The sequence below is a fragment of the Oculina patagonica genome, chromosome 11, assembly GCF_052425735.1.
Source record: "Oculina patagonica isolate OP01 chromosome 11, crgOcupat, whole genome shotgun sequence".
Taxonomy (NCBI): Eukaryota; Metazoa; Cnidaria; class Anthozoa; order Scleractinia; family Oculinidae; genus Oculina; species Oculina patagonica.
This window is the reverse complement of record NC_135768.1, coordinates 2,440,652-2,459,704: the sequence shown is the minus strand read 5'-3', so window position 1 is coordinate 2,459,704 and position 19,053 is coordinate 2,440,652. Positions and strand designations below refer to the sequence as shown.

The following is a 19,053-nucleotide window of genomic DNA, read 5'->3' as shown; positions in this document are numbered from 1 at the left end:
CTGTAGCAACTCAACTCTAGGGGAACACACGCTAGCTGCGGAAGTCCAGGATCTGTTACAGGAATATTATCATCGAAGACCAACTAGAACAGGCAGACTTGGGTCCACCATACAGTTTAATCCAACAAACATAACCAAAGAATATTTTACAAAGCACTTCTATGTACAAGGAAAAACGGGATTACATCATATAATTTGTACAAGTCTTAACTAACATTAGATCATGCGTTTCAGAAAGCACGATTGGCTTAAGCGGAATTTAACTTTTACAGCATTAATCACTTTCAAAACAAGGCAGGTAGATAACAGTTATACAAAAGGCAAGTGCGAGTTCCGTTACACTTGAACGCTAATTACAGTTATGATCTTCAACAAAACAACAGGTGACTGCTACGGTTAATGATCTGGAACATTAACCTGCTATTTAAAAACCAAAACAATAACTTCTATACATTGGATTTTTCTATGTTTTTATCAGCGAATGCAAATAAATAAAATCAAACTAAATCAACGTAATTTCTCTCCTCACAAATAGTATTCACATTTTTTTCTTACAAACATCTAGTTTTTTTATAACATAGTTCCTGGTCGCTCCCCTGTTCTACCAACGGAAAGCTCACAACAAAATCAAGATGCATATCAAAGCGATTAAATTACTTTTCACTGTTCTTTGATCAATGTTTTCCTCAGTCTGTAATAAAGAGAATGCATGTGAGTCATTTTTAGTGCAGAATGCGCTATTGTAATGGTTTGGTGGGTTGGTGGCGTCTGCTAAACCACTAAGTCACTAAACCGCTAACGCGGTGTAAACTTTTAATCACCAATTAATTAATCAATTTATTAATTATTTCTGTAAAGGGGGAGGGGATGGAGGGCACCTGACCGTGTGCCCTTGGTAAAACGAGGAGTATATTTACGATACTAGAAGAAAAAAATCTCTAGAAATGAAACAGACAAACCTACAATAACATCCCTCCATCCAGCTACCCCGAGTATAATTCACTGGCTTATATCTGACAGGGGGAGGGAAGGGAAGCAGGCCGACACACTTCTTTGTCCTCAGAGCGGTGCGTGGATATGTGTGGTTTATAAAACTAAATTTTATAAAAATTTTCAAACAAGTCCTCTTGTTTATGACAATGAATATAAGACAATGAAAACTAAAAAAAAAAAACTGAAGCCTTACTTGTTTCGGTTGTTCATTAAAAAATAAACTTGGTTCCTGAACCAGCTCCGCCGTCCACTGTAAGCAAGAAAAATGTCTGACTGTGAGTTTTCTTTTACTTTAGTTCAAAAACGAAACACTGGCCGGAAAGTGGATGAAAGGCAGCTGTTTCGAGTTCGATTGTAAAAATATGAATGACCTAGAGCTTATAAGTCTGAAAAATACTTCACGTTAGCTCTTTGACATTCTTATCATTAGCTTTAGCTCATATAGAGTGATCGTCCGGGAAAGCGTAGTTCTGGAAAAAATTGTTGTTGGTCACCAACAACAGTTCTTCTCAGAACTACTCTTACCCGGTCGATCATACTAACTCCAAGTTTATAATAAGAGCCATTATAGGGCACATCAGCTGGTCAGTTTTGAAGTTTATTCACAGTGTAAAAACTTAGCTGCAAAGTGTACTGATGGTTAATCATTATCCCGGGGGGGGGGGTACTCCCATAAATTTCGGATAGGGGTGTGCCGCCAAGGTTCTTAAGCCCTGACCCTATTTAAGGATAAAGAAAGCGGAAATTGATACCCTTTTTAATGCCCAAAACCGAAAAATGACACCCTATTCAAGGGGAGGAGAAGCGTTCCGTGACGACCCAAATAACGGCTAACCGCGCACGGCAAGAAAAATAAAATCGCTTTACTAATACCTGAAGAGAAAATTCAGTTTTTAGATACCTTTTTTTTCGTTTAGCTGGGCGTTTATTTCAGCTAATAGAATTTAGGTACCCTATCTAAGGATCACACCGGGAACACATTGCCAAAAGGAGCAAAAATGATACCCTATTTAAGGACCGAGAACCTCAAAAACCATACCCTATCGGGCGGCACATACCTATATAGGCCACATATGGGAGTATTCCCCCCCCCCCCCGGGATCATTATGAATACTTAAAAATTCTACTTACTCAACCACTAGACCCGGCTCGGCGTCTCCCTCTGTACAAAATCGAACAGGGTTTCCATACTCTGAAGTCCAATTTTCCTTTTAAAAAGAAAAGACAACATATAACTTGATAAGCCGGTCTGAAATGAATAATGTTTGTGAAATGTTAAATTTGTAATCGTTTCACACGTTATTTGTATCCATACATATATTTCTCAGTACAATACCTCAAACGAGACCAACATATGAGGAGAGTTTTCGTGTTCCTCCTGGCCGCCCGGAATGCTCTCTTCGTGGCCACCTGAAGAGCTTCCTGTTTCATCCTCCTAAGGAAGAAATATGCCAACTTTGTTTTATATCATTTCCTATGCACGGCCGATGACAGTCAGTCAATCAATCAAAAAAAAAAATCAATCAATCAAATTAAAACTTTTATTTAGACACGATACGGGTTAAGCTAGGCAGCTTAATTAAGGGGTCGTGTATAAATAGAGTGAAAAGGTAAAAACGCTGAACTAATTGCTAACAATTCTTAAACTACTAGTAGATATTAAAAATCTTATATAAAAATTGCAGATGTTTCAACGATAAAAAGATTGAAAAACGCTACATATTTTACAGTAGAGGTTGCTAAAATCAATGTCTTTATTTGCACCCAACGCAGGAGGATTGCCCCTCTGTAGGATAATGATAGACGGTTTCATGGTGTTGATTTGGTGAGAGACACGTTGGCCTTTTGTAGCTACATAGAACCCATGAGCATTTAGTCGGGCGGCTTAGCTCGAAATTTTAGTTGAATTGTGCACTTTTTAATACAAGCATGAAAATGGCACAATGAAAGTGGCCACCAACAGAAGTTGTTTCAGATATATGCCAAGCCCGAAAAACGCCAGTTTCCATGAAAACCGTAATTTATTAAAATCAATGAAATTTCGTGAAATATTTCTTTGTCCTGGTTTATAGACAAATACTATTATGTCAGGTAGTGACACCAAGTCGCACGTACAAAATTTAAAATTAAATGCTGTAATTTAGACTGTTCACAACCCTCCTATTTTTCGTCTGTTAGCGAACTCTACTAACTATGCGAACGGCGAACGCTGGGATCGGAGAATGAATCGCGAGAGACCTGGACGCTAGCGCAAAACGAAAGACGCGAGGGAGCAGAGGGCGGGGAACGAAAAATCTTTTTTCATATCTGTATTTTTGAATAAAATCTACAATAAAAAGTGTATAAAAGCACAAGAAGAAGTACTTCGTGGGGGAGGGGCCTCTTGGCTGAAAATTTCATTGCCGTTTACTAGCTGAAAATAGGACATTGGCGTTGGCATAATCTCGTACCCAGATGTCTACTTACCACGGTAGTACACATCTGGTCAAGTTCGTTCAGTTTGCCATTCTGATTGGTTGATAAATTGCATCAGCATTTGCGCGCGGATGATTCAAACTTCGTTTTGCACGCGCCGATTTTAAAGCCTTTATTAAGAACGCTTTCTTCTTTTGAACGTTTCTTAAGTGAGGTAGCCGCAGAAACAGTATCTAGTTCAAGTTTGTTAGTTAAAAAACATGTCAATAACCATGTGTGTGAAGAAAAAATGTGTTAAAACTTTCACAAATCTGACGCGTACAGCTTGCTTGTACGCGACAAACAGCGCGCGCTCTTTTTCACCACCATTGAAAGCAGTGGGTTGAGGGTTTGAATTTATCAGCAAAACATGAGTGGCTCCTTTTTTCTTCTCCAAATCTATCCCAAGATTTAGTAACTGGTCTTTCCGCTTATAGGAGAATAGTTCATGACGTATTTATAAAGACCAAGTAAGCTTTTCATCCACCTAAAAGGCCGAGCATGCGTACTTGCGTTGTGTGTCAGATTTCTGACACATTTGACGCGAGCAAAAACGGACTTTACCAGATGTTCTCTCCCAGGGTTGAAAAGATCTGGGTACGAGATTAAGCTGCTCAGTCAGTAAGCTCTTAATTTCTTTTTAAAGCTCTAACTTACTTCAGCGGACTCCGGTTCTGTTCCTGGATCTGCCATCTGCAAAGTAAGTTTACACGATCAAAGTTACTACCTACAGCTTCTTTTAAATCTTGTTTAGGTGTTCCCGTATCAGTTTGTATCACTTTATTTTAAAACTGCGAAAATTGATTGCTAGCTGATGCGAAAATTACAATAAACTGTAAGCCATATAAATAAAGATCACTTACCTATTGTTGTTTGTCTGTTTTTGTATGATTTTGAGGGGTTTTGGGACGTTTTTTCCTCACTTGCCGCTGATGCCCCCTACTAATACCAAAGAAAAAGTCCGGCGTTATAAACAACATTTACATTCTTTTTACATTTTTTACACATTTTACATACGCAAGTGGAACGGAGACAGAGGAAGTCGGGTAGGGATCTGCGTTCGCATTTTTGAACTGAAATAGAAATCGTCAGTTTCCCATACAAATCCTTAAAATTTCGACGTAACGCATCGGTCGCCGTTACGCTTAAATTAAAACACTTACACAACGCTGAACAAAGGTCAGACTAGCCTGCATCCTCGGAGACCCAGGGTGAGGTTAGGCAGTTAGTGGAGCGAAACTGCCCACTAACTGCCCACTAACTGCCCCTGGGTCTCCGAGGATGACTAGCCTGTATCAGGCGTTCGGTTAGTTGGGGAGCAACGCGAAAAACGGTGGGCGAAAAATTAGGGGAGGGGTGTGGAGGAGAAGTCCCCTCTCCAATTTTGACACTCTCCGTTGAGTCCTTCGCGCTAATCCAGTTTTTCCCGCTGCTTTTCAACTAACCGAACGCCCAGGGGAGGGGGGTACTCCCATATAACGGCTTTACGGGTATGTGCCGCTCAACAGGGTGTGCTTTTTGCCTCGCTGACTCTGGAACAGGGTATAGAATTCAGCCTTTTGACTCTGGAACAGGGTCGATTTTTTCTCCTGATTAAACACGATCAAGTTTAGCTATGAAACTCCGCTCCTCTCATCGCTTTATCTCCGAGCCACAGACAAAGTCAAGTGAATCTACATATATTTCCATTGTGGATATTTAAAAAAAAATCTGGAAAAGGGTACCTATTTTGCAATGTTTGTCTGGAACAGGGTCGCAAATTCAGCTTTTTTTCTCTGGAACAGGTCCAGAGTCTCAGAGACTCAGCAGCACACCCCCGTAGTAAATTTTAGGGAGTACCCCCCGGGGGAGCGAACGCGTGGAACAGGCCAAGGTCACATGGTCTATTTCTCCTATAAAGCTTGGGGTTCCTGTAGATGGACACATATTTCGAACAGATGCAATTTATGGCTGTATTATTTCAATTTATTAAGCGCTGCTTGAAAATAACAAGAAAACATTATGTTTTAAGTCAATACCACGACTGTCAGGTATATGGAAGGGGTACCTTCGTGCGACCGCAGCCTCCCGCCCAAAAAAACCTTTCCTCTCAATAGCTGCCTCATGTACGGATGCATGTATTGTACCTTGTGTCCCGACTGTTTCGTCGGTACGGTCGATGTTAGTGGCAAAAAAATCTTCCACGCCATTTATTCAGTATGAAAGGGAAAATACGCGTGCAAGATTTGTACGCTACATCAAGTCAAAGCTTGGGTGACAAACACTGTTTTAAAAGCTATTTGCAAGGTACACATCGCATTAAATAGTTGTTCAAAAACGATTTTGTACGTGCTTCCAACTGTTAAGCTTAAAGTTTGACCGTTTCTGTTAAGGTGGCTGAACACTTTTTTCTAATCTTTGAAGTACCTATATCCTTTATTTTGCACTCATGACCAAACGGTTGCAGCTGATGAGCTAAAAATTGGCAAGTTACATGAGCTACTGCATTCGTAATTTTTGCGTGCCACTTTTTCTTGCGTTACCTAACCATGGCAACACAGCTAATTATAAACCAACCAAAAAGATTGAATTCTATATGATTTCAGAAAATTCAGTCGGTAGAATTTTTTCGTTTGTGTACAACAAATATGAGCAAAAATGAGGGGGTTACGAAAACAGTTCAAATCTGGCCTTGATTCGTGAATAATTTGCTAGTTTAGTAAGACGTGTCATCTGCTTATTTTAACTTTTAAGGACTGTGGTTTGCAATTCCAGCTGAACACGTTCGAAAAAAGCAAATACATAAATTGAAGACATAAATCTTGAAGCCAAAAAGTGATTTTGTGTGAGGATGCATTTTTTTGCCTCAATTAGTTTATACATTTTTTTCAGGTCTTGTCTCACACTGAGAACTTGCCTGGGAGATCTCCTTGCTACTAGGCAATTGAAAGGTAAATGTGTACAGGTAATTATAATGTATATCTCTAATTATTCATGAAATGGTCTAAACGGTAAATTATTTGATTTTGAGATTTTAAGGAAAATATGCTCATGATTTAAATCCCCCCCCCCCCCCCTTTACCAAATTATAAAATATCATATTAAAATATCTCACAAGAAAGGGCTAAATGCATTTTTGCAGTCCAGTGTTATATTGCCTTAGTGCTTGTTAGGTGTAAAAGTTGACTACTAGTTAATTTTGGGGAACATATGTTAACATGATACCTGTGCAAGATAAAAGTCCTACCATGTCTACATATTAGCAGTATTAATTGCGGTGTTCGTTTAATACTGCCATAAAAAAAGAATATGAAACAAAAATTCATCAGCTGAGTCATACTTTTTTTGCTTAACATGCACAATACTTCACAAAATCAAATTTATTTTCTCTGTCGCTCTCCGTCTCGTACCTTGTAGCTCATATCCTTGAAAAAATATTGAAGGATTAAGTTTTCATATTCCAAAGACAATATGTCATCACTTTCGCAAAACACAGCGTATGAGCTTTACTCGGTGAGATTTTCACTCGTCGATTACGTCATCAGCGTGCTCCATCGGGATTTTGAGCACGCTTAGGTATACTGAATTTGATTGTGCGGCTCTGCTAGCTATGTTATAATTTTTAATTGTGCACACACTTATTTATTTCAGTATTATCCAAGCAGGGGAGGATCTGGTGGGTGGGGGAGGGTGGATTGGATTTGCTAGCCACCTCCTACAATCCACCAGAAAAGTGAAAATAAACACAATGAAATAGAAAATAAGGACAATGAAATTGGGTAAAGTCAAAACAAAAGAAAGTCAAAATATTTGCTAACATCCACCCGCTCCCCTCATAAAAGACCTGGGGTTAAAATCAGTGCCGTAGCAAGGGGAGGGGCCGGGGGGGCCCGTGCCCCCCCAGTTTTTTTTTTTCCCAAAAAGGAAAAACAGACCTGTATAAAATGTTGAAAATAAAATTTTATCTACCGAGAGGTTTGAAACAATAACATTTGTAGTTCTTTTCATTTTTTTAATGTACAGTAGGGTGATGCACAACAATGTTAAACGGCCAAAAACTAAAACAAACCATTTGCTGGTTTCAAGATACAGAGACAGTCGATTTTCTTTTGACGTTGCAAGTGTTATACTCTCTTCAGTGGTTTGCTGAGACAGTGTAGGAAGTAAATAATTCGCGATATGCGTAAATCACAAATAGCTCTTGGAGAACGCTGGAAATAGCATTTCCAAGCTTCTAGATTTCAAAATTTTCTGAGGGGGCATGCCCCCAGACCCCCTAGTGGCTCGCGCCTCCGCCGCTCGCGTGCCCCTCCACTTATTTTACCCTTGCTACGGTACTGAAAATAAATAGTAGACAAAATACTTGTAAACAGGCATCCTCCTTTGGAGACTATACATTTTTCTAAAACATTGAAAGTTTGTTTTCCATTGTCTCAATATATTGTGAGTGACCTCTATCTCCCAAAGAAGGTTTGTCTAAACTTCTCAACCCCCCCCCCCCCTACTATGTGCCTGTTAAGTCGCTTTAAACTATATAATCATTATTACGGCTTTGACACCTTCAAATTGGTAAGAAGGGTTAACCTAAACATTTTCTTTGTAAACTAAGGGGTCTGTTTACAAGACAAAAAATATTTGGCACATCTTGAAAAAAATGATACCGGCATGCAACCATTTCTACCTGAGCCAGTTCCAAGGTAATTATATTTTCTGTCGTGTAAAGGGGCCATAAGAGTCAGAGGGGGCGTGGTTCCAAATGGTTAACATGCTGGACTCTACGTCAAGCTCTGGCTCAAGTGATTGGGTTGTGTTCTTGGGTTAGGGTAGCAGGCTTGATTACCAACATACAGTTGTACATGGCTTAAATGGATACAGCAAAATCAAAAATCCACTGGGAGACTGGAACCCAAGCACTCCACCATGCTTACAATTACTTCCGCTCCGGTTTGCTTTTGGTTGGTGACTGACTCCAGTTTGCTTTCATTAGAACTTCCTTTTTGGTTTGCATGCAGTCATATCCACTCCGGTTTGCTTGCAGTTAGCCTTCATTTCTTAGTAAGGGTAGTACAATATGCAGAAATGGGTTCTAGTCTTCCAGCAGATTTCTTAGTTTGGAGCATCCATTTGTCACAACCAATTACCAACTGCTGTTCAAGAAAAAGCCTGCAAACTGAGGCTCTCCAGTGGGGCATAGAGAGCCCTGTCTGGGAAGGAAGATCTGTCAGACAATTGTGCTTATCTTTTTGATTTATTTCCGGCTTGTTCTTCTTGGCTTTCTTTTTCTTTTGCCCTGTACCCCCACTAGGGAACCTGTTCACAGGCTAGGTGAGTTACCTCGTGAGGTACTAGCATCACATCCAGTAGAAAGTAAAAAAGACTCCTTTAGTCGCTTCATGCTTAGTCTGTTTACAGCCTCTTCATTTTAACAAATGCAAAAGAATTTGAGAGAAACAGTAGAGCATAAGGGGGCGGGGGTTGAGCAAAGCTCTATCTCCTCGTACCTTCCATTTTGCACTGGTATCCAGTTCTCTCGGAATACTTTTCCCAAGTTCAACAACAAAAACAGAAGAAAAATAGGGTAACCAGATCAGAATAAGTTCAGGTAGGAGTAGGATATATATGTGACTCTTTGGCCCAGTGTAAATTATAATTATCTAAGGGTCTGTTTACATGGTGGCCGGAGGGTAGCCCGGTTAGGGGCTTCCCACCTACATGAGCTACCCTGAGTGAGCCAACTTTTCATACATTTTGCATAAAAACCTGTTGAAGTGTTTACCTGCAAGACAGGGTAGCCCTGTTAACTGACAGCACCTAATGTCTCCTTGCCTGGGGCACCCTTTTAGGCAGGTTGTCATGTACTATTTCAAAAACGAGTGCGAGGGTTTCATCAGGTTTCCAAACGCAGGCCGAGTGGTTTTATTGTTTTCGAGCGTTTGGAAACCTGGTGAAACTCAAAGCACGAGTTTTTGAAATTACTTCTCCAACAAAGAAAATTAGATAGTTTTTAGTGCAGAATGCACTATTGTGATGGTTTGGTGGGTTGGCGGTTGCTAAACCCCTAGACCGCTAACGCGGTGTAAACTTTTAATCGCCAATTAATTAATTAATATCAATTAATTAATTATTCCTTGTGGAGGGGGTGGGGGTGGGGAGCACCTGACCGTACCCCTAGGTAAAACCTGGAGCACATCTACGTTACTTTCATATGAAGATCTCAAACGTATATATTTGTTTCAGAAAACCCTTTGCTCTCCTTGTGGTACTACTCAACGTAATTTACACCAAACGCATGCGCAGATTAGTCTGTAGACGTTGTTTTCTGGAACTATCATGAACATCGCTTGTATTGCGTGTTTGCGGTAGGCTTCCTGCAGACTTCTTGGCGCCAAGTAAAAACCGCAAATTAATTTAATTAGATTTTGAGACTTTCACGGCGCTTTCGTAATTAGGTATGCAAAAACTTGCACCGGGATTTTCGGCGTGAACACCTGATAACCAGGAAACAAATATCCTAGCTGTACTGCGTTTTAAAAAACCTGTCGAAAAATATGTTTTTTGATTAGATTTGTTTCTTTAGTTTTTGAGAATCGTCTTTCGTGCAGTCTAAACCGTAACTTAATTAAATTAAACAAATGTCATCGATGCCGCCGTAAAACAAACAAAAAACAAAAGTTTCATGTTATCGCATTTTCAAGGAAGACAAAAGTATTTTGTTACAAAAGAACAAAAGTGTCGTGTTACGTTTGCAAAGATTAGCGTAAGGAACACCTGGGAAAGAATACAAGTAGCCTGTGAACAGTTTTTCCGAAAGTAAAATAAAGCAAATAAACACGAACATATATAAAACAACATACTTTCAATTGTTCCATATTGCATTCTGCACTTACCAAATCATCGAGATTTTTCTATGTAATTAGCAGCGCCTATTCGAACAGGTTTGTTTTCATTTGTTATATTTTTACAATGGAACTCGATCATGTCACATACTTGCTACAGGTTAACTTATCCAAGTGTTTGGCTTTGTCAAGGCTATCTGACACCCACTTGTTAGATTTTCACAACTTTCTGTAATAATTATTGATTGTATATCTCCCCCTTCGTTGGTTGTTTGATCGAAACGAACGCTCTGCTTAGTACTTTGCTTCGCCGTGGCGAATAGATTTAGACAAGGAGAGTTTTGCACAGAAAGGGCCCGGTTCCAAAGTGTAGCCCCTGCAAAAACAAATGGGCGGCTTCTTTTTTTGGAACGGCATAGAGTGGTGGACATTGAAAGTGCTAACGTTGGAACCATGTGGCGTCTCTTTAAAGAAAGTAAACCTAAAGAAGAGATAGCATCGAACAAGAAAGCAGTCAATTCTCAGTAAGCCCTTTTTATTTTGTGGACTTGAATAACTGTTCGATTGTGTGTAAGTTTCGTAATGGAATGTTTGACGGTGAAATTTATTGTCTGCATCGGAAAAGCGATTTTTTAAACGTAATGTTGTTGTGTTGCTTTATGAATATGCAGATTTTGAAACATTTTACACACGGGTTTAAAATCGTTTCCAAACACGTGTGGTTTTCAACTCGTTTTTCATTGGGTTTCTAAACTCATCCACCTGACCAGAATAGGGCGTTCTGGTAGGCTAATAACGATATGAATAATTAATGAGTTTGAGAATGTGCATGTAAACTGTTATGCCAGGGCTAGCCCGGCTACCCGGGAATTAAGTCGTTGTGTGAAAGTCCAACTGGTAGCTATTGTGTAACTATTTTATACCATGCCATAGAAAATAACCTTACTAAATTTCATCAAGAATAAGATCGCAGCGCACGATGGGAAGGTTGTGTTGAATACTGTCGAATATACAATGGCTTTCCTGTATCCTGATTGGCTGTATTTTCTATGGCGTGGTATAAAAAGTAATATTATACGTGAACCATTTAGAGCTTCGTGGTTTTCTTACCTTGTGACACACTTCAATGGTGCTGTCTCAACTCGCAAAGAAGGGCTTTGGATTCTGCATATAAAGGCGGGCTATGTTTCAGCCCTTTTAGCCAGGGTACCCAGCTAGCGGGGCGGGGCTACCCTACCACCATGTAAACAGGTTATGCCATGAGTCTAAGGATAATTGCAGATAGGTGGCCTATCAATGCATTTAAAGGGACAGTGTCACAAAAAGTCTTCTAAGTTTTTGTAAAACTATGTTAGAATTATGAGGGTGCACTCACTGATCAACAGAATAACCCAAACAACAAAAGAAAGACATGAATTTTAATTTCTTTAAGATGTGAATAAACTGTAATCAGTGGGTTTTATGTGATTTGTTTCTTCCAAAACTTTTTCAAGTTTTATGCCATTTCTTTTCTACCAGTCCTGATAACCACACCTGACTGCAGTTTAACAATTTTCATGACTAGTAACAGTACATTTTAGCAAGGCCAGGGCACTATGAGTGGATTTTCAACACCCTCCCTGGATTTTCAAGTAGCACTAATTCTTGGTGGCACTGCCCCTTTAACTCATGTTTTTGTAGCATGAAGGAAAACTGCTACTCCCCCTGGATGTGATGCAAACCTATCACAGGATATGGCCAAACATGTTTTCAGGTTAGCCTAACAGTCTGCTGTTAGTCATAACTTTTACTAACACTCCTGGGTGGAGAAAAAGCACTGTGAAAGTAACATGTCACCCCCAAAACAAAACACGACACAACCAAGACATTGCTCTAGCCAGGACCACTCCATGTCTAAAACAACACCTCGAAAAGTTACACAAAAGTGGGGGAGAGTTGAAAACACTGACCCCCGATCCGCGGACTACCCACTGACCCCCCACTCCGCGGATCACCTACGGACTACTCCGCGGACTACCCTTACGGAGTACCCCTACGGAGTACCCTATAAAATGAAACGAATTTATGTTTACGGGAAAAAAAAAAAAAAAACAGGAGAAACCTACCTGTGCCACTTGCACGATCGATCGAAACAGCCGCCATCTTGTTTACCTCGATCCAGTCCTAACGGGACTAGCCTAGTACTAAAATCGGGAACGCCGGAACGCCGGAATAGGAACAGATAAAATATATCGTGTAACCCTTACAAATATAAAGAGCTAACCGTAAACAGGCTAACCGAAGTTCATAGTATGTTTACCGATGAATAGTAGGCTAATCGAAGTTCATAGTAGGCTAACCGAGGTGAATAGTATGCTAACCGGAGTGAATAGCAAGCCTACTATGCACTGCGGTTAGCCTACTATTCACCTCGGTTAGCCTACTATTCATCGGTTAGCCTACTATGAACTTCGGTTAGCCTGTTTACGGTTAGCTCTTTATATTTGTAAGGGTTACACGATATACATTTTATCTGTTCCGGGTTTTGGTATTCCGGCGTTCCTGGTTTTAGTACTAGCCGATGAAGTCCCGTTTGAGTTTGTAACAAGAAGGACTGGATCGAGGTAAACAAGATGGCGGCTGTTTCGATCGATCGTGCAAGTGGCACAGGTAGGTTTCTCTTGTCTCTCTCCCCCGTAAACATAAATTCGTTTCATTTTATAGGGTACTCCGTAGGGGTACTCCGTAAGGGTAGTCCGCGGAGTAGTCCGTAGGTGATCCGCGAAGTGGGGGGTCAGTGGGTAGTCCGCGGATCGGGGGTCAGTGTTTTCAACTCTCCCCAAAAGTGGCGTGCTCATTGTAGTCCGGCGGCTTAGCTCCTGAATTGTGCGATTTTTGATACAAGCACCAAACTTTGCAGGATTACAAGCATTCGCATACTAATCAATTCTTGATATAGTGCCAACGCCAATTTTCTATTTTCAGCTAGTAAACAGCAATGACATTTTCAGCCGAGAGGCCCCTTTGCCCCTTCCCCACAAAGTATTTCTTCTTGTACTTTTATAAACCTTTTATTGTTGATTTTTATTCATAAATACAGATATGAATGCTTTTAATTAGGCTTACAATTGTTATTTTTTACCATCTGTTTGATACCAATAATTTAATAGGAAATTATTGCATGGGAAAAGATTTTTCGTTCCCCCGCCCTCTGCTCCCTCGCGTCTTTCGTTTTGCGCAAGCGTCCAGGTCTCTCGCAAATATCGGTGAACCGTTCGCTAACAGAAGAAAAATAGGAAAATATAGGGCTGTGACTGAACAGTCTAAATTACAGCATTTTATTCTAAATTTTGTACGTGCGACTTGGTTTCACTACCTGGCATAATAGTATTTGTCTATAAACCAGGACAAACAAATATTTCACGAAATTTCATTGATTTTAACCCTATCCGACCGGGAGGGCCGGGGCGGAAAGTGCCCGCGCTGACTTTGAACGCTAATAACTTTTTCAAGATAATATTTCAATTAAACGCTACCAAACTTTGCGAGTTTATCTAAAATTGATCTGGAAATAATTTGGTAGGGTAAGTTGTTGTGTCAGGAACTTGACGTCACCATGGCAATGGCATTTTGACAGGCATGTTTTCCCAATTTTGTAATTTTCGTGTTTCTATTGATGAAAAATAATTTTAATGCAATTATTTTCATCCTTTTACGGGTTTTAAGCACAGTTTTATTGATTTTGAGTACTTTGCAGTAATTTTGGGCGGTTTTATGACGTTTTGGAAAAAATTCAAAATCCAAGATGGCGGATCCAAGATGGCGGCTGTTTTGACATTATGATGTAATTGTCACGTCATGTGACGTCATCTTCCCCCGTGACGTATACCAAAAGATAGGTGTTTAGACATACTATATATTCCCTAAGTTTCATTGTGATTGCTTAAATATTCTGGAAGTTACGGAGGTCTGAAAAGACCCCAAAAAGCCCGGTCTGAATAGGGTTAATAACTAAGGTTTCCATGGAAACCGGTGTTTTTCAGGCTTGGCACTATATCTGAAAAAATTTCTGTTGGTGACCACTTTCATTGTGCCAAGTTTCATGCTTGTATCAAAAAGTGCACAATTCAACTAAAATTTCGAGCTAAGCCGCCGGACTATTGGTAGAAAGCTATGAGATGATGGGAATAACGTTACCAGTAACACGTACAACACAAGACCAACTTATTTCTAGAAACTCGAGGTTGTAAAAAGTCAGCTAGAATATTTAGAACAAAACTCACACCTTTGTTGCTTCAACTAGAAAAAATGTGATCTTACAAGCTGTCACATGCACACGCAATTTTGTACTGATTTTCTATCTATTTCACCAGTAAACTTTCCGTGTTATTGTACAAAACAAACCTACCAAAATTGTTTATGATCTGTACTCTTATAGACTATAGAAATGACTCCATAAAATGTCCAAATCATCTACATAGATCTACACTTTATTAAGTCAGTAAAAAACCTTAAGATCACACCAACCATAAAAACAAAACTTTAAAAACTTAAATACTGACAATAGGATAATAAAAATGTTAAAATCTAAATAAAACTAAATTATACAATAAAATCTTTGCAGTGAATTAAGCACTTGCCTGAGGGCTGGTAGTTCTTACTTAAGGACCTTAAGTTTTGAAAATTTTATACCATCATGTCTGTCATCCTTTAAGAGTCTAAAGGCTTTGTGCATAGTGGGGGGGTCGGAGTTCAGACAAACCCCTTTTGGGAGGTCAATGTTGAGGCAATGGAAAACATATTTTTTTTTAGCTTTTAAATTACCCTTTGTGACAAGTTTTGGACCCAGTGCGTGGCATCTATGGTGGAAAGTTAACCCCTACCGACCAGGAGAATTTGACCCTCAATAGTATTAGACAGAAAGACCTGACACGATTTATAGACAAGTTTTTTTTTTTTTTTACTAACATCTGTTCTTAATAAAATGTTTTTGAGACGTTCTCTGGTTAAAAATTTGTTAAAATATAAGCTTTCGGCTGCCAAACTGCAGCCTTTAACGAATGATAAAAATGGCGCAAATGAATAAATATATAGGGTAAAAATGTGTGAAAAAATTACAGAATAAAAATGCGTAAAAAGGTGACAAGAAAAATAGTGAGAATTTGATAATAAAAGAAAACTATTTTAAAAGAATAGAATATTGTGGAGGTAATGACCTAGCATTGTTGTCCGCTTCTTATATAGAAGCGAACAACTTATACACTATGCATGAGTTATGTAATCACAATTTTTTTATTAATTAGTTGCATGAACACATATTTTGTCGTGTCAAGTTCTTAAGTTTTTTTTAAACCTATACTATGTAATTTTTCCTCTCAAGAACAATACAGTCCAATTTTAGTTCTGTAAATAAGTGAAACTTCATGTAATAAGTTCTAAATTAGTTGTTGAGTTCTTAATTAGTCAATGACTAACCATAGTTAATTGAGGGAAATGGTTAAAAAGCCTGGCAAGCATCAAAGGAACAAACAAAGAGGCCAAGATTTAGGTTGGAAGGTCCATGACAGTGCACGTCTTTTGCAAGTTTTGTGCTTATACACTATGCATGAGTAACGTAATCACAGGCTGACCACCCTATGTGTTCGTGGTTAATAATTGTTGACATAAGGTCATGTTGAAATCAATGGCGCATAATATATAGAAGATATATAGAGAAACATTACGTCGGCGTCGATTTACTACAAAATAAAAGTTTACTCTAAATGATTCAATAAAAGTTAAGATGAAATGCTGAATGTGTCTTGTGTCGTGATTTTTTGCCGCCCCGAGCCCTTTAAGACGTTTATTTTGCGAGATCATTTAGCGACCGGTCGCTAAATGATCTCGCAAAATAAACGTCTTAAAGGGCTCGGGGCGGCAAAAAAAACACGACACAAGACATATTCAGCATTTCATCTTAACTTTTATTGAATCATTTAGAGTAGATTTTATATTTTGTAGTAAATCGAAGCCAAGACAATGTTTCTCTATATGTCTTCTATACACGCCATTGATTAATTCAACATATGACCTTTGTCAACAATTATTAACCACGAACACATAGGGTGGTCTGCCTGTGGTGTAATCACAATGTTTTTATTGTTTAGTTGCATGAACACCGTCATATTTTGTCGTGTCAAGTTTTGTGCACTGTCAAGCCCCAAAATAACGAATAGAAACTTATAACAAAGAACTTTGCTGGGCTTCATAACCATTTTCCTCTATTAATTATGTTACTAACATATATTTCTTTTTCTCTTTCTTTTTTTTTTCTTGTCTTTTTTTTCTTTCCTTTTTTTCTTTTCTTTTCTTTCTCTTTTTCTTTTTTTTCTATTTCTCTTTTCTTTTTTTTCTTTTCTTTTTTTCTTTTCTTTTTTTTCTTTTCTTTTTTCTTTTTTTTTCTTTTCTCTTTTTTCTTTATTTCTTTTCTTTTCCTTTTTTTTCCTTTTTGTTTTTTTTTCTTTCTTTCTTTTTTTTTTTTTTCTTTTTCTTTGTTTATCATTCATTTGCTAATTAGTTGTTACATATAGAAACTGCTCTAAGGGAATGGTCATGACAAGTGTACTCGATGACGACCTGCCTTGCATAGGGGTAGGGGGGCTATGCAAGAACCACCTGTCTTTTTGTAGAGTGGTGGGTCCTGTCTGAGTACAATAGCTTTGACCATTTCCCTAAATTAGTCTTTCATATAAAATATGTCTTTTTTATCACTTCTCAATAGCCACCACTTTCAACTTTACTGTTGACAGTTAAATTAAGTCTTACCACTACCACCACAAGTGCTACCTGTGGCTGCAACTGCTACTGCTTCATGCACTTCTCATTTTTTTACAAGAGTCTACAAGATCAACTTTTAATAGAAGACTTATCAAAAGTCACTGCTGGTCAGCATCAGCCATGCTTTCTGGGATCCCTTCGTAAGAGGGCACCAGGTGCTTGCTGTTCCAGCCATGTGCAGTTATCTGTCTGGACCACCGAACACAAATCCATCTAGTGGCTGGGAGGAGGATTTGAACCCGGGACCTCCGGATTACAAGTCCAGCGCCCTCACCACTAGGCCACGCCGCCTCCGTCTTAATCCTTATGTTCCATCAAAAAACTTATTTTCTCGAACGTACTCGACAACAAAGCGAAAGTCCTGATAATTAGAGAACATCAAAGTAAAAATTTCATGCTATCACTGAAAAAATAAGAATAAAATGAGCGAGAACAACTTTAGTAACATTTGCATAAACGCACTTTTAAAATATGTAAACAAGCTTTTGTTTCAAATGTTGCGGTCAGCTGAAACATTCTTTCTAGAAACTTCAAAGCTGAATTCAATGCAAGCGAGATGTGAATAATAAGTTTCCATGCGACCTTATCCTTCAATACTCTTTACTTTTCGAGAGTTAAAAGCACAACCCAAAGGTTCGAAAAATCGGAATCCCATCGAAAGAAACCTTTGTTCGTAAACAGATTTTCGTGAGTCCTTAACATCTAGGAAAAGCAAAAGCTTACAAAATTGTGGTAACACAAATAGAATGCATAAAGCTTTCACCTTCGCGTTAACGCCGCGGCTGTGAAAACCAATGGTTTTCCCTTTCAAGCAATCAATTTCGATTAAAACGTTACTTCCTAAGATCAAATGACAAAAGCATGCTTTCCATCGAAATTTACGAGGCTGGAAGCAGCAGTATTTTGAACAAATTGGTTATTTCGATCGTCGCAAGACATCTTTACATAATAATGGCGGCCAATTAAGATAAAATGAACGTGACTCAAAACGGTGCTAAATAACTCATCCCTTTAGCTCCTTTTGTTTCATCATAAAACTTATTTCCTCAATTTCGAGGGTTAAGAAAACAACTGATACCCAAAGGTTCGAGAAATCGGGATCCCTTTTAAAGAAACCTTTCTTATCCTGCATCGGCGGGAAAGTGAATAAATTCGTAAACAGATTTTGCAAACACTTAACTCCAAGAAGAAGCCGGCAAAAGGTTAAAAATTGTGGTAACACAGATAGGATGCATAAAGCTCTTACCTTCGTGTTGACTAAGTGATCAAGAAGCAGACTTGAGCGCCAATTTTCTGGTTTTCTTCGCTTTCGTCTTGTAACCTTCCTAACGTCGTCTTGCTCTTGAAGGACAAAGATCGGAAGAAGCAATTTTTAAGCTTAAAAAATTGTGGTAACACAGATAGGATGCATAAAGCTCTTACCTTCGTGTTGACTAAGTGATCAAGAAGCAGACTTGAGCGCCAATTTTCTGGTTTTCTTCGCTTTCGTCTTGTAACCTTCCTGACGTCGTCTTGCTCTTGAAGGACAAAGATCGAAAGAAGCAATTTTTAAGCTTAAAAAATTGTGGTAACACAGATAGGATGCATAAAGCTTTTACCTTCGTGTTGACTAAGAGATCAAGAAGCAGACTTGAGCTCCAATGTTCTGGTTTTCTTCGCCTTCGTCTTCTAACTTCCTGACGTCTTGCTTTTGAAGGACAATGGCGGTCGGAATAGATTGGAGATTGCACCATAGTTATGATTGCACTCAACATTTTATTGAAAAAACTCGACCAATGATAAGGGCTCCTATATGTATTGCATCATATATCGTATGCCCTTATATGTTGAGGGCCATTCCATTTTATTTCCACCCCCTCTCCCCAATGTCCCCCAATGGTTGCGATTTTCTGAAGGGGCTTGCTTTGGAAGTGAAACTACTGATCTAAATATAAAATAAACAGTAAAGGGTCTCTACCGTGAAACATGTGGCGAAAAAGAGCAAACAGACGGATAC

At 39.0% G+C, this 19,053-nt stretch overlaps 1 long non-coding RNA gene across 2 annotated transcripts; it reads right to left on the bottom strand.

Moving 5' to 3' along the window:
• Positions 1–98: 98 nt before the first annotated feature.
• Positions 99–18,815, bottom strand: LOC144629451 (uncharacterized). 2 transcript variants are annotated; one of them, XR_013566374.1, is made up of 9 exons: positions 18,656–18,815; positions 18,480–18,574; positions 18,304–18,398; positions 4,311–4,389; positions 4,105–4,140; positions 2,330–2,428; positions 2,125–2,201; positions 1,187–1,243; positions 99–691 (listed from the first exon to the last, which is right to left on the bottom strand). It is a non-coding gene; the product is annotated as an uncharacterized LOC144629451 (long non-coding RNA). The 2 variants fall into 2 exon arrangements; XR_013566375.1 differs by lacking the exons at positions 99–691; positions 1,187–1,243; positions 2,125–2,201; ... (1 more) ...; positions 4,105–4,140; positions 4,311–4,389 and adding an exon at positions 16,531–17,418.
• Between the last annotated feature and the right edge of the window lie 238 nt (positions 18,816–19,053).